Genomic DNA, 15,870 nt, shown 5'->3' on the forward strand with positions numbered 1-15,870 from the left:
AGTATAACGCTAGCACAACCCATCATCATATTATTATTATGAAAATACCTATACGATATAATATTGTACTATCGTTGCCTATCGTGAACTTGGACAATAATGGTCAGCTCCGTGACCCGATAAAAGAGGATTTCTACTACTGAAATTTATTATACGCCTCACGCTGCACGACAAAAGCTGACCTCGCCCTGTAACTTTGAATCGTGCTCTACGAATCCAAAACTATGGCATGAGTGGTTTGTACCACCCCCGAGTCGGCGGCGGCGACGATCGATACAATATTATATTAAAATATATTCGACCGGGTCGATGAAAAAATACAACGACGACGACGACGACGACGACGAAAATAATAATAATAATATCGCGTATTTACTAGCAGCCTATACCCTACTAAAAGTTGGATACAATCAGCTAACAATACTATTATTAATAACAGCTTTACAGCCTTTTAGTATACCTGTAACGTACATGTTTCGAGTGTATATTTTGGCTCTAATTGTCGTGTTGCGATACTGCGGATGTCCTCGAAGCATCAGCCGGTCGAACGATTGCGAGTTAACGACGTTTTAAGTTTTAACCGATTGCCGATAAAAAAAATTCCAGTAATGTTTATAATTTTATATTTCAAACGAACGGAAAACTAAGAGAAATAAACGAGTATTACAATAATATATTATATTATATTATATCGTACACGTACACGAAACGTTTTGTACAGCCTTCGGAGGTTTTAATCGTTCTTTGACGAACGCATATACGAATGAACCGATGCAGTGCGCGGTGGTTTGGGCACGTTAATCTAATCGCTTAATAGGTTACAGAATAATCAGATAGATGTTTCTAATCTAACAGTTTGCTGATGAATAATAAAAACCTAAGGAAAAAACTCGTTAAACTGTTATTCCTCGTCGTCGGCGTGCACACACGTTGCACAGAAACTGTTTTCGTATATTATTACACGATTGTAATAACTACTAATAACGAAACCATCAAATAATAATGTTATATATTTAATATCCACAATACATAGTAACGACCAATGGGTAATGTGGGTTTGACCTTTGCGTCTGGTCCGTTGCGGATTATTGTGGACCGGCCCAAACGGTCCAAACGGATGACTGATAAAATATATGAACGCAACGGACAAAATTCGTCCGGCACTATATATTATTATGGTGTGTGTGTGTGTGTGTGTGTGTGCATTGTAAAAAATATAATAATATAATATAATACCAATCTTACGGGTATAAAAAATTCGTAATTAAAATACAGGTTTATTAAGATTATTTCAACAATTTGTTTTAAATTCGCTTTTCGTATTTATTGGATCGATCGAATGCGTTTTGGCAAAGTGACAGGTCATTGGTGATTTTTCTGGGAATTGGGTTGTGTTTAACCGTTGTTAATTAACATTTTTTTTTGAAATAATTTAAATTTTTATTCGGTTTTGTAGGATGAGCATAATATTTTTTAACCAAACAACACACATTATGATTTTGTTTATATATAATTATTAATTATACACAGTACCTATGAACCGTGAGGTCCAAAGTAACAATGTTCGACGCGCTACCTATTATAATATTATGATATGTTTAAACTAATGATATTTGATCGTACGATTAACTGAAATCAGTAATCGGCCGGTACAATGGGTAAAATAGATTAATCTATTTGATTAAGTACCTATTACCTATTCGATATCGAGTATTTGTACGAAAATTCTATGCATCATGAACCTACTAACTATGTAAGACCAATGTGGTTTTGTATTATTAGTTTTTATTTCTATCAGTTATTACTAATATTATATTAACGAAAAAAGATATCTTATCAGTAATATAATATTGTCACGTACTCCGTTGATTACAGCGAGCGCCTATCATATTTGAAAATTTAAATTAAAGCACTTTCTTGTGCTCACCCAATTCTCTCCCTACAAATTATAATACTAAGTGTAATACTAATGATTATCATAAGTAATTATAAAGCAACAAGCATAATCTATGAAATGAGAATATGTCACACATATATTATAACTATTCGAAATTGATCATCGTTTATTATTAGGATCACCGATATCTAAAATATGTGAAAATTAAGATTAAGATAATAGAAGATAGAACTGTTTTTCTAAGAAATGATAAATCGAAATTATAATTAGTGTCTTAGTGTCGAGTAATAAACTCCGTATCGGTATAATTCACCGCGATATAATTTAAATAATCTGTAATTATATTTGTATTATCAGCGTAGAGATGAATTAAAATAGGTACCTACTTTTGAGAATTCGTTTGTTTAGGTTCGGTTTTATACCACGGTATGAATCGATTCGCTACGGTTACGATATGCGTTAACCCGAAATACAGGGATTTTTCAGTTCGACCGGACGGTGGGCACATTATTTTTAAGACGACCTTTCATAGATTCTGATCGGGATAAATAAATTGCTCGTATAATCTCGACAACTATGTATAGGATTGGCTTTATTCCCATAACATTATCACCTATAGCTCGTACTATTATATAATGTTATATTATACTATTATGTCTACACAATTAATATGCAACACGACAACAACATTCTGAAATCAATCTAATTGATATTATTATTGTCTAATAAGTAATATTTATAAAACAACCCGTGGACAATTTATTGGACATAATATACATTATTATTATTATTATGACGATTAAATACTCTGAGACATTATGTAATAATAATAATTTATGTTCACAGAATTATACGGCTCAACAATTGGACACGCATTAACCCTGGTTGTTGTGTATTTTATTTATTTACAATTTTTTTTTTCTATCAAATAACGAAACCAACTTGACTCGATACTCTTAAACTGGACACTATTTCAAACGTTACATATTAGGTACCTGTTACCTGTATGAAATCGTTTGTATTGAATTTGCATAATATTATATTTGCCGTCATACGTTATGCTTTTGTTAGATGTCCAAAAAAACATATTACGTACATGCGCTCGGTGCACGTAAAAACGGTTTAAAACTGAAAAATCGTATATAATATATATATATATATTTATACCTAGGTTTATATGTTTATAAACGACAAGGATAATATGTATGTGTAGGAGGTACCCCAATAACATTTTAAAGTATGTAATTGTGTACTCGTGGCCTATTGGTATATGTTCTGGGTACTAAATATGTATGTAGATGTGTGTGCGTGTTTGTATGTAAATATGTATAAGTATGTTTAATAATGTGCATATGATATGGACTATATTATTGTTGTCTTGTAGCGCCGACCCAATAAATAAAAACCCGTCAGTGATTTAAAAAAGGGCGAACGTGTGTCTTGGGCGTAATGATATTTTATGGTTTTGAGACAAACGCAATAAATATCGGAGTCTATTTAGGTTAGTAAATAGTAATAGATTAAAATGTGCAGAGATTTATGTTTTCGTCACAATATGTTATACAAACATACAATGTCTTCGGTTTTTTTTCTTCAAAAAACACATACAAATTGTAATTACGAATTACAATCACAGATTACCATTGTGAAAAAACGTAAGAAGCTCACGTGTTTGATAATTTGTTAATAAATTCAGTATAGTGATGAATTACTTTTAAATTTACAGAAATTAGAAATTAAATAACACGATTTTATCCCGCACAAATGAACGATCGGCGTGCAGCTCACACATATTAAATATTAATATATATTATTATAAAATCTAAACAGTAAACAGGGTTATTAAAAATTACGATAAACTATATCAGGTACTTACTATATTGTAAAATAGTATACTTATATCCATAGACATAATATACATTATATTATATCTATACTTATATCCGTTAGGTGTAATATTGTTAATTTATATTTCCGATTCAAAAGATCAATAAATAAATCATTGAAGAATATTTTATGTGTGTGTAAAATGAATTAATTAAATCCGTATTATTAATTTCATACTGATCTGACTGGGTCTATACACTCTACCGACCGCTTATACAGTAATTAATAAATAGTAAATAGGTAGGTAATACGTATAATATACATTATACATATATAGTTGATTAATAATAACATATGAAATATTACTTGAAAATATTTTCGAGTTATTATACAAAACAAGTAACTATATACTTTAATCTTAATTTAAAAACACAATTTGTGTAATGCGTTCTTAAGGTAACTTTGTTTTTTAACAGTATATTATTACAGTCCTATGCATTTAGTACTTACACCTATTGATCCCAAAATAAATATTAATTATTAAACACGCATAAGTAATGAAAAAAAGATTATTTTGTTATCTATACTTATTATTAAATACTTGATAATTTGAAATCAATTTGAAATTAAATTGAAACATTATTTGTTGATTGATATTTAAATTGAATCTCATATTATATTTTAAATAAATAATATTGTATACATATAGTTCAATGGTAAGTTAATAAGTAGGTATACTTTTACAATTTTCTAACCTTCATTATGACGTTATTACACATTGTAATTTTTCAATAAAAATATGATACTATCGTAGTATTTTATCAGATCAGGACGAGACGACAAGTGTTTTGATAATCGATTAAAAGCCAAATCATTGTACAATTGATACTTATACCTATATTATAAGGCACAGAAAAAAATATGTGATCATTACCACTATGCTTAATATAAGTTATACATTTTTATTATCTATAACCATTGTTTTTATCACGTTATCATGAGTATATAATTTGTAACGTGATCCGGGTATTGATAATGATTGTGTAGATTGAACCGTTTGCTGTCTACGGGATTTGTCGAAATGATTATAAAATGTGACATTATAAACGACTACAACAGTAATGACCTAAAATAACTTACCAAGGCCATAAGAAAGGTGCTGGGTATAAAATAAACGTGTAATATATGTGTCTACGAGATATATGGTTTATACCTATGTATATCAATAATCAATACAAATCATACATAATATTTCAATCTGACAATCAGTTATTTGACGTAGGTATACAAATTTAAAAAAGTACCGAAAATGGATTGAAGTATCTTTAATCCACGTGTATTACACATACCGTACATTCCTATATGTAATATATTATTATTGTATTGTACATTGCAATTTCAAACGAACCGACAATACTTCTGAGTTCTGGCAATAGTGAGGAAAAAAACACGTTTTCAAACAAAAATAACCATTTGCAAATCTATTACAGACAGGTGACGCGTATTTTATTATTTTAATACACATAATATCACCTCGATGCTGTTATTTAAAAGCATACCATAAATCTATAGAAAATTTATACTGTACAGGACAAGTCTTAAGTACCTACATAGACATCATCGACGTATTAATATTCAGCTCGAATCGAAAATTCAAGCACCTATGTCGTGTTTATATACAAAAGGATAAGCTCGTCTTCTGTTTTTAAAACTTAACTATATACTATGCAAGTATGTGTGTGTGTGTGTGTCATTAACAGATTAACCTCATACACACACAATACGGCGTATAAATAATAAACTAACATTGATATTATTAATGCACGGGCCAAGATGATTGTGTTAGGATTTATAAATTACACATATATTTTTTAATCTCATTCGTGTGACCGCGCAAACCGGTCCCATCAGTAGCGTATATAGTGTTATTTAAATCGTTGTGACTGATTTAAAAGTTATTTGAATAACATTTTTTTTTAACAATCCGTCAACAACCAGGAAATCTAACCTAATACGATTTTAACGATATGAATGTATTGGGTATAATTATTAACACATAGTTTCTTGAATGAAACATTAATGATTAGAGTACCTACCAATGCACATACTTACTTGTTTTGTTATTTACTTCATATTAAAATATGATCAGATCGTAAATAAATGTTCAGTAAAAAATGTTTTAAATGTAATAATTGTACAACATCAATGGAATATTATAGTATGTAGACACTAAAAACCAATGATTCAATCAAATATGATATTTCTAGTTCTCAGTTGAATTATCTAAAATCTAAATCACCAGAATGAATATATATATATGATATATATATTTTATAATATGGTAATAAGTAATGACTAATAACCAACAGTTAAATTGTTCTCACAATATCGATGTTGAAGAATCGAATATGTTATAATAGTTCGAAATATTATAACCGTATGGAACTAATTTAATATAATTTTTTCTGTCTAAAACAGTTTCATATAAGTCTCCTGTTTAATTATTTTAATTAAAATAAGTTTTACAATGATAGGTTACTTACTCGGTGTAAGTATGTTTAGTCTTTAACCAACAACTAAACGGTTTTTTTCAAACCAACTTCTTATTATTTAAATTATAAACTAAACAATTATCATGCCCGGATCATAATATATCCAATTTTTAAAAATAAATAATTTTTCTTTAAAAAAAATATATTAGCTTTAAAATAATATAAAATAAATCCATACTTATTAGTTATTAAAGTTTTATATAATATCCACGGAATCAATTTGAAACTGATGGATCTGGACGATTGTCTTTATTAAAATATTTTAATACATCGGTTACGCGGTCAGTTTTTACCACAATTTAAGTTGTTTGTCAAATTAGCTTATCTTATATCATATATCAATGGATAACAAATTAGATAATATTCCTAAAGACAGGAAAACATATAAAATGAAATATTTAAATTTAATTCACCGGAACTAGTTAGTATTTACTATATAGTAAGTATTTATCTTTTCGACCTAAAAGGTTAGACGAACACTATCTTTATCGGTTCATTGTAAAATAGCAAAATAGCACACTATTTTTAGTACCAAATAACAGAATAGATAAAAAAGATACTGTACAATTATTATGCTAACACGTTTAAGTCTTTTATTAGTCGTCCCTCACCATTGTTGGTCTTGTGCATAGTTTTATGATATACCATACAGCCGGCCCCATTTTCGGCCAAAATGTACCCTTTCCTTTTCGGCCAGCACCTACAGTTTTCTTTAAAATTTACAATTATAACAACTGAACTTTACAATTTTTATATTTAATTAAATGCGATTGTATCCAAAAAAGTAATTTTTTTAACATTATTACCTACAACTGTAAAAAAACTGAAAAAATAAAACAATTGGCAATAAACTGTAATAACATATTATTATTACAATTGATTATATTATATATTTATATTAGTATTTATAATCAATGTTAATACTTACATTAATCGAATAGAAATTAATATAGTCATATAATACATATAGGTAATAAGAATAGGTATATAATAATAATTATGATAGTAAAATATAACCAACTATGAACGAAATTAAACTTACATTGAAGAGTAAAGGTAATAAAAATAATAGTAACATTTTTCGAACAAAAATTAATTGTTTGTTTATTTGACTAAGTTAATAATATGTTAAACCATTTTATTGCCAATTGTTTTATTTTATTATTTTTTCACTCAATTGTAGGTAAGAATGTTTATCAAAAAATCACATTTTTGGATTCAATCATATTTAATTAAATATAAAAATTGTTAAGTTCAGTTGTTATAATTGTAAAAGGAACTTTATGTTTTGGCCGAAAAGTGACACTGGCCGAAAAGGGAATGGTAAGTTTTGGCCGAAAAGAGAAGGGTACATTTTGGCCGAAAACGGTGACGCCCACCTATACAATATACATATAGTGGTCAAAACGTACCTATATTATGATTTTTAACGTTTTCATTTAAATATTTTAAATTATAATATATATCAAAATTATTACCTAATAGAACTAAAGGGGGCAAGTGTTTAGTACTTGATAATTTTAAGTACAGAAAATTAAAAGTACATAATAGTAAAAATGTTGTAAAGATTTAAAAAAAAAACTTTGAATCTTTTAGATTTTTAAATTTTTTTTAAATTAATATCTTAAATTTTGGAATTTATGAACTGTAGATAAATTATTTTTTGAATAAATATAAATGGGTAATAAATGATAGATTATATATCATTATAAAGTGTGCAGTTTAACCTATTAAATGTAACCAATATTAATTTACCAAAATGTAGTGGTTTTTGGAGTCAACGGTTATAATTTATGTTTCCAAAAAGCGCTTTTATCAAATTAAATTAATTTTAGTAAAGTAAAATACAAAATTCGTTGGTATGAAAAAATGCAATGTTACCTGCAGCTCTATACTAATGTGGTCCGCGAATACCTAACGCATGATGTATGAAAAAATGTAATTATTTTTAAAATCGACCAAATTAGGTTGGTCGATAATAGTTTTTTAATCTTATATTATGTGTTGTTCAAACGAGTGATTTGCGTACTGTGACGTAACATTGTATGTCTTATGACTTATAGTTATGAATGTGAAGTTTATAAGCGTGTAACATATTATACTATACATTATCTAATATAGGTTGGTACAATAAAATATTATTATTTCAATGTGTATTTATCGTGAGAATATAGAAAACATGATTTTTAGTTAGTACTTACAACATAATTATAATAATTAAGAAAAAAATCAAACAACTTTTATTGGGTCGTTAATTATGATCTTTGTTTTTTCGTCTTTATTTTTTATAGTTGCTAAACACACATACAAGGTAACTTATTCTACCTATCTGTTTTTACTAATATATGCGCTATCTCGTAATACCTCACAGGATCTGGACAATCCAGTGTGCCGTCTTGAGGAATGTTAATTTTTAACGGTCACTCCCGGTAGAAAAGTCAATCTGGGGCCGTGTGACAAAAACATGCTCATTCGTCTGATCTGACACAGGAAACTCGTTTCGGTCAAAAAAAATAAACTCAAAGGCACAATAATTATGTAATATACATGTACGTTATTTGCATAGTTTTATTATCCACAGCTTCCGATCAATAATATTACTAATTCGATATCAGTGAAAATCATCGGCCTTCTGCAGCAGTTAGAATAAGAGATCAGCGGGGCCGCGATAACTATAGACCATGATGCACATAACACATGTTATGACCATAACAGTATGATGGGTATACACTTGAAGAGTTGTGGAGTTTTTCGGTCGTATAGGGTAGGAATTGGATTTTTTTTTAAATGTTAACTGCTACCTGCAGGTATTTGTTACGTATACCGAGATTTATAAGACTTAATGCTTACAATATGGCGATCACCGAAACCGAAGAAAATCGTCTACGTCCGTCAATCTGAGCGCAATTTTTTGTGTGAAAATGAGATTTTTGTTAACTTTTGGTGTGAAAAAAATTTAAGTAGACAGGGCAACTAGACAAGAATAACAACTAGGTAGTATTTTTAATTTACCGCATTCCAGAATTTTTTTTTTACACTACATAGTTTTGCACAAAATATATATAGAAAAAAACATAAATGCGGAAAATAGATAAGTTATAGGTACTTTATCTTCTCGAAGAATAAATAAAAATAAGACTAAAAATAAAATACTAATGCACGTATAGTAATCGTGTCCTAAGTACCTACCGTAACCTTATGAAATGTGTATCGTGTAATCAGAATAAAATTACAGAATTGATAGGATGTTATAAACCGTCATAAGCCATAACAATAATATAGCCGTAAAGCGTGTAGGCACATATTATTAGCGTAAGATGTTAGTTTGATATTAGCACAGGTAAGTCAAAAAATATCATAGGAAGGTATATCACAAAATTATATAAAAGAAACGATATTCTATGATATGTTTTCCACTTTTAAGTGTTAAGTAATATGGGATATAATATATTAGGTAAAATTAATTTTGCTGCAAAATTTTAAATTTGAGGATAATACAAAATCCGGGTAATTCAGATATTCTTATGTAGTATGTACCTACTTAATATAATAGTATATATAAATATTATATAATTGTATTAATAGTCAAATTATTTAATTACTTTAAAGTTGTATTACTTCTAGTTTAGAATCAAAATATTATAATATCAATATTATCATTTAACAGCTAGTCAGAGCACTGAACTGTATACATTTTTATTTGTTTTATATTTCTAATTAAACAATACATTTTATATGAATTATGGACGTATGCAATTTTTGGATTATATAACATTTTGACATAAATTATAACTAATAAAGTCAACAATCCGATAAAAATGTTTATTACTATTGAGTATTGTTACGTTGTATGATAACTATTAAAACGGCGTCTATCTCAGGTACGGTGTATCAGTAAGACAGATTTATACCAAGCTAGGGAATATGAGAGGATTTTGATGTTAATAATTTTTGAAAAGACACTTAGTTATACCGAGTACGATTTATCGTACATTGAAATAAAATAATATTATGTTTATCTACTTTACCGATGACATGGATAACAACACATCGAACAATCGATGGAGTGAGAATAGTTCGGTAGGTTTTTTTTTTAATGACTTCTAAAGAATTTAAAACAATAGGAATTATTATAATAATGTAAAGTACCTATATATACTGTATACAATATACCGAGAAAAAATTGTAATAATTTCAAATTTTAAAGCAATACTATGATTCGCAAAATCGCACAAACGAGAGAGACTTAACTGTAATAATATCATATCGTTTATCTGCACAATCAATAAACTGTTAGACGTCAAAATACATATTTATGTAGAATAATTATTTCGGGCATCATGATCGGAAAATAATTAAAATACTTAAAATAACTGTAGAATAATTGCACTGCACGTTAAAACTATATCAGTAGTATAAAAAGGCTTATATCGTATTGTTATAAACAATTAGTTGTATAAAAGCAACTTATATATACTAATCATAATAATTAATAACATAAGAGTATAATATATTACTTGGTAAACACTGTGGCAGTATGATCAAAATACAACTCGAGGTATATTGTGCGCGTCGTTGCTGAGGGGGAGGCGTCGTCGTCGAGGCAAGTTGGCGCAAAAAGTACGTCGTCATAGCTTTCAAGTTTCGACGTTGATTCGAGAAAAAGGGCGTGTGCATGGTAAAAGTCAATGGGAAAATTACGTTGCCATGGAACCGATGGATTTTCCCGACCAATTATTAGGGTGGACGCGCAGTTCCGCCCTCGTCGCGTGCGCGTCCGCCGTTCGAATTGCCAACCTATACTTCAGTTGTATTATATATAGGGGTAATAATTGTAGAATATATAGTACTGTGGTGTGGCATAAAAAAAGAGTCCCGCGAGGGTTCGAATTTTTTCGATTCCACCCCCCTACCCGCCAATCAACGTCACAGTCCGTCTACCCCTACACAGACCGTCACCCCTTGTGTAAACAACCGCCTACCTGCTATAAGTATGCCTCCGATAATCATAATATTATATAGTAAAAAGGACTTCCGTGTTTTACGTCTCAACACCCGACTGTTTTTTTTTTTTTTTTACTGCTATTATACTTATACCCACCTAAATATATTATATAGCCACCCGCGACGGTCATTGCGCGTTGCACTCGACAGAGATGAATTTATATAGCTGATGCTTATCTCGCCGGGTTGACAGTTTGAACACGGACGGTACGGAATTGTATATTATTATTATTATTGTATATGTACAAATTAATTACGATTACGACACGTCTGTTATAATATTACAAAGTACGAATGCGCACGTATCACCCCGTCCGTTAAAATAAATAATAATATCCAAAATATTAATAATATTAATATTAGAATATGCGGCTTGCGATATTTATTGGTTACCTAGTTGATTAGAAAATTAAAATGAATAAATATCAAATAATCATATTATAATATACTATAATATTTCTATATAGTTTAAAACAATTTTGAAAGAAAACTACTAAACAATAGTATTATTTTCTGTATATTATGTAGACAAAAAAATCATGAGTTTCATGATACTTTTTGGCATCGGAAAAATTTTAATAAAATATAATGTTATGTAGAATGTAGATAAATGAAAATATGCAATCCACTGCTAACGAAAATATTCAATGTTTTTCGTAATCATTTTTCTGCAAGATAAAACTTGATAGTTTTCATAAATTATTTTATTATATATACTCAATCAAGGTTCTTGATATTATGCAAAATAATTATTTTCACAAAGATACTATACGCAATGTAGGTATCCATTCTACATAAGGATAAGATTCGCTTGTGGTTTTTTAACCACTCTGTATAATTGTTAATTATTGTTTTCACTCAATACCTCTACTATTTTATAATATGTAGTGACGTTTTTATACGGAATTCGTATTTACCATTAGAGTTAAACAGTCCAATGTTTGCCTCAACAAAATCATAAACTCTCACATGTCACGTAAAAGTGTAGAACTAAACAATAAGTAGAGAAATCTTAAATCTTATCAACCTGCTGCAAGTCACAAATAATTCTTGATATCTTGGTACGTCAGATTTAAAATTAAATCAACTCTTACTGATTATAATAAAAACAAATTTAGTAAGGATTTCTGACCAGTCAAATCATAACGGGAACAATGAAAATCTCGACTACTATCTTACACAATACCTAAAGACTTACTCACACATCAATATAATATAATAAATACTACCTAACTGTGTACCTATTGTCAGTTATTGCAATGACGTTAAAACTATTTAATTCTTTGGTGGACAATTATTGTGTAAGACTCTAAAACGAACTAATATACCCTTCTTAAGTATTGAAAAACAGGTATTTTATCATCGGGTTAAAAGTACAGACTACAGATTATAATATTATCATTATTATTTATTATTACCAACGGACTACAAGTATACCAGAACTATTGGAAATAATATCGATAGTAATACGCACCACATGGAATATTTCGTAACCGTATCAAAAACTACTGTCGAATTCCAAAATAATTTGACAAGGCTTATTAAAGTAGGTGAAAATAACGATGATAACATATTCAAACATCAAAGGTTAAATATTACCTATCACTATTTTCTCTTTTTGTATATTTTTCACCTGTACAATATTTTAACTGGCAATAAATTATTGTTATTACTTATCAAAACAAATTAATAAAAAAAACTTATTATAATATAATTTCTGAGAAATAAATAACAAATTTATTAACTAAGAACTAATACAGTTTATATAAATTATATACTTTAATTTATAAGTAACCACTAATCATCATGTTAAACAAACCACGTGTTCTATAATATTGTTCTAAAGTTTTTAAAAAATTTGTTAGTAAAATATAAATTTGTTAATATCGATGAACTTCTGAACTGGTGGTTTACCAGCTATGGACGCCTAGGTATATTGAATTATAGCTGGCACTGCAATAGTTTTTAGATAATTATTTGTTACCTATTAAATTAGTTGCTTTAAGTAACAATATTGTATTGACGAGATTTAAGAAATAGTGTAAAATATAAATTATCGAATAGAAAAGCATATAATAACGTATATTTTATGGATAGGGTCCTGCCGTATATAGGTACGCTAAAAGACAAAATTAAAGCGCTAGCTTATAATAACCGTATTATAAATATCAAACTGGAGTAAAATATTCCTCATAAAAAAATAAACGTATAACAACGTGGACAAAAATTAGCCAGCCATAATATAAAAATATATTTTTATAAAATCTTAGAGTACTCGAACTGAAATACTTACAAATTTTGGCGATTCGGTTTATATTCTCTCTCGTGCGTTGTGTGTACGTGAGTATTTACGACCAACAAACAACAGTACGACACGGACGGCAAGACCACTAAATCGATACACGAGCGTTAAAATTCGGATTGTAATTTGTGTGCATATAATATAAAAAACGAAACCAGCGATAATAATATTAGACTCGCGTACGTAAAATGAATAGTCGAGCGCGCTGCGGATCAACTGATGTCTGATGGTGGTGAAACCGTTCGCTGGCTATCGGTTTGAAGAAGTCTTAAGAGGCGGAGTCTATGCCGTCCGGCTGTCGCCATGTACGATGGATTTTACATTAATTTTCTTTTCGTTGTCTCTTTTCTCTCACCCCTTCTCCCCTCTCCGTCGCCGCGCACGCGACCTACACCGAATCGTACGTCCAGATATTTTTCAATATTTTATTATTATTATTAATATCATCGTAAACCGGGTCCATTAACCGGCCGATCTCGAGCTGTGCCCAAGAGCGAGGAGGATTAGTGTAGAATTTTGGCTGGACGAGAACAAAAAAAACGTATTGCACGAAATCACAATCCATCAGTGTTCATATTCAGCGGACAGACAGTGCGCATATTATTTACTTTTTAAATATGGTATACACATAATTGAAATACCAGTTTTCATTTTTATGTTGCGTTAGTTATATTTTATTATTTTGTATTTTATCCGGGTACATTCGTGGAAATTAGAAATATATAATATTATATAGGAGAACATCATACGAAGGTACTGTATGCGGTCAAACAATATTATTTAAATTGGGGTTTATGAAACCAAGACGCTAAGAAGTCAAAACATGTTAATTGTACCTCTATTGAGAAACTTTCGAGATTAAAACCGGAATTAACTGAATTCGTATAAATTGACATTTTCCATAAATAATCCATAAATTGACAACTGCTCGTCGGATGCACAATTGAAACTACTCAAATGTGATCAATAAAAAGTTTAAATAAATAAATCTTTGACGATTATCATAAGCTGTTACAACACATTGTAATACTAATAGTAATTTAAATATTGTTTAGGACTTTAAGACCATTATCCACGCTGTTACTTGTATAACATGGTTTTAATTAAATGTCAATATAAATACCAACCTTTTAACATGACATTATTACTAGTATACAGACATAAAGTTCACTACACAGTACACGGTATGTTTAATCTTGATAAATCTAAGATAATAAATTTTAAATTTCAATTTATTATTATGAGCCTATGTTAAACGATTCTTTTAAATTAATATTAAAATCACCCAATCACAATACAATTATAATTCGGCTACGAGTCTATTGTAAAAAATATTGTAAAATACAGTTCATAATTTCATAAATAATCTTCAATGAAACCCCATTAAGAGTCTCTAGAGTTTTTTTTAATTTTTAAATAATTCGACTTAATTCTATGTTGAATATGATTGTATGCGTATTTCGCTTACATTGAAACCAAGCTTTATAATATACTATAATTGTATGATTATCAATATTTTCGGAGTTTGTCGTTTGCGCATCATTAGTACCACAGGTAAGAAATTTGGTAGGTCGTTTGCGCATCGCAAATTTTAACAATAGAAAGGTTTTACACAAAAAAGTTGGTAAAATATATGCCCACTATATGTAATGTATTGGATTTCGTTTCTAATATAGTTTTGACTAGAACATAAAAAAGATATGATGAATTTCAAGTAAATGAAAAAATAAGTATATAACAATCACATATCCTGATATTAATTTCCAAATTATTACAACTTAAAATCACGAAATCAATATGATATCTATAAAATAGTTGAATGTATACTTAAAAGTATACTTTATAAATATTAAATTAAATGATTGTTAAGTAGTAGGTATCTGAGCCACATTTGTATTCTTTACTTATTTAATGTAAAAATATAATAATAATATTTCATTTTTTTTTATATAAATTATACTTTTTATTGTATAAAATATAAACATTCACCCTCTAAATAACTCTCCAAAAAGTAAACAATGGATTCACTCTTGTGATTATTTGAATTTTTCGTTTCTCTGCAGGTCATTCACTTATCATGCCGGTATTACTTTCAGTATGGGCACTGTGTTACAATATATTTTAAAACACTTAATATTAAAACTAGCTGGGTGTTATCAATGGATAACTTCCCATTCCTATTATTCGCCGTTAATTTTATATTCTTTCCTTTATCAAATCTAATTATTGTACAAATAACTGTATAGATTGTAGATGTAGGTATTTTAAATAATAAATAAATAAAAAAA

General features: G+C 28.8%; 1 protein-coding gene across 3 annotated transcripts in view; it reads right to left on the reverse strand.

Annotated features, from left to right (window-relative positions):
- Positions 1-13,817, reverse strand: part of LOC132945053 (GATA-binding factor A-like) — a 32,019-nt gene extending 18,202 nt beyond the window's left edge. Inside the window, exon 1 of one of the 3 annotated variants that reach the window (XM_061014668.1) lies at positions 13,574-13,817. The gene's annotated coding sequence lies outside the window, so the exon portion shown is untranslated. Of the gene's footprint in view, positions 1-460; positions 834-13,573 lie in introns of those variants that run through there. The other 2 variants (XM_061014670.1, XM_061014669.1) reach the window with 2 other exon arrangements.
- Positions 13,818-15,870: the final 2,053 nt, after the last annotated feature.

The sequence above is a fragment of the Metopolophium dirhodum genome, chromosome 5 (assembly GCF_019925205.1).
Source record: "Metopolophium dirhodum isolate CAU chromosome 5, ASM1992520v1, whole genome shotgun sequence".
NCBI classification, from domain to species: Eukaryota; Metazoa; Arthropoda; class Insecta; order Hemiptera; family Aphididae; genus Metopolophium; species Metopolophium dirhodum.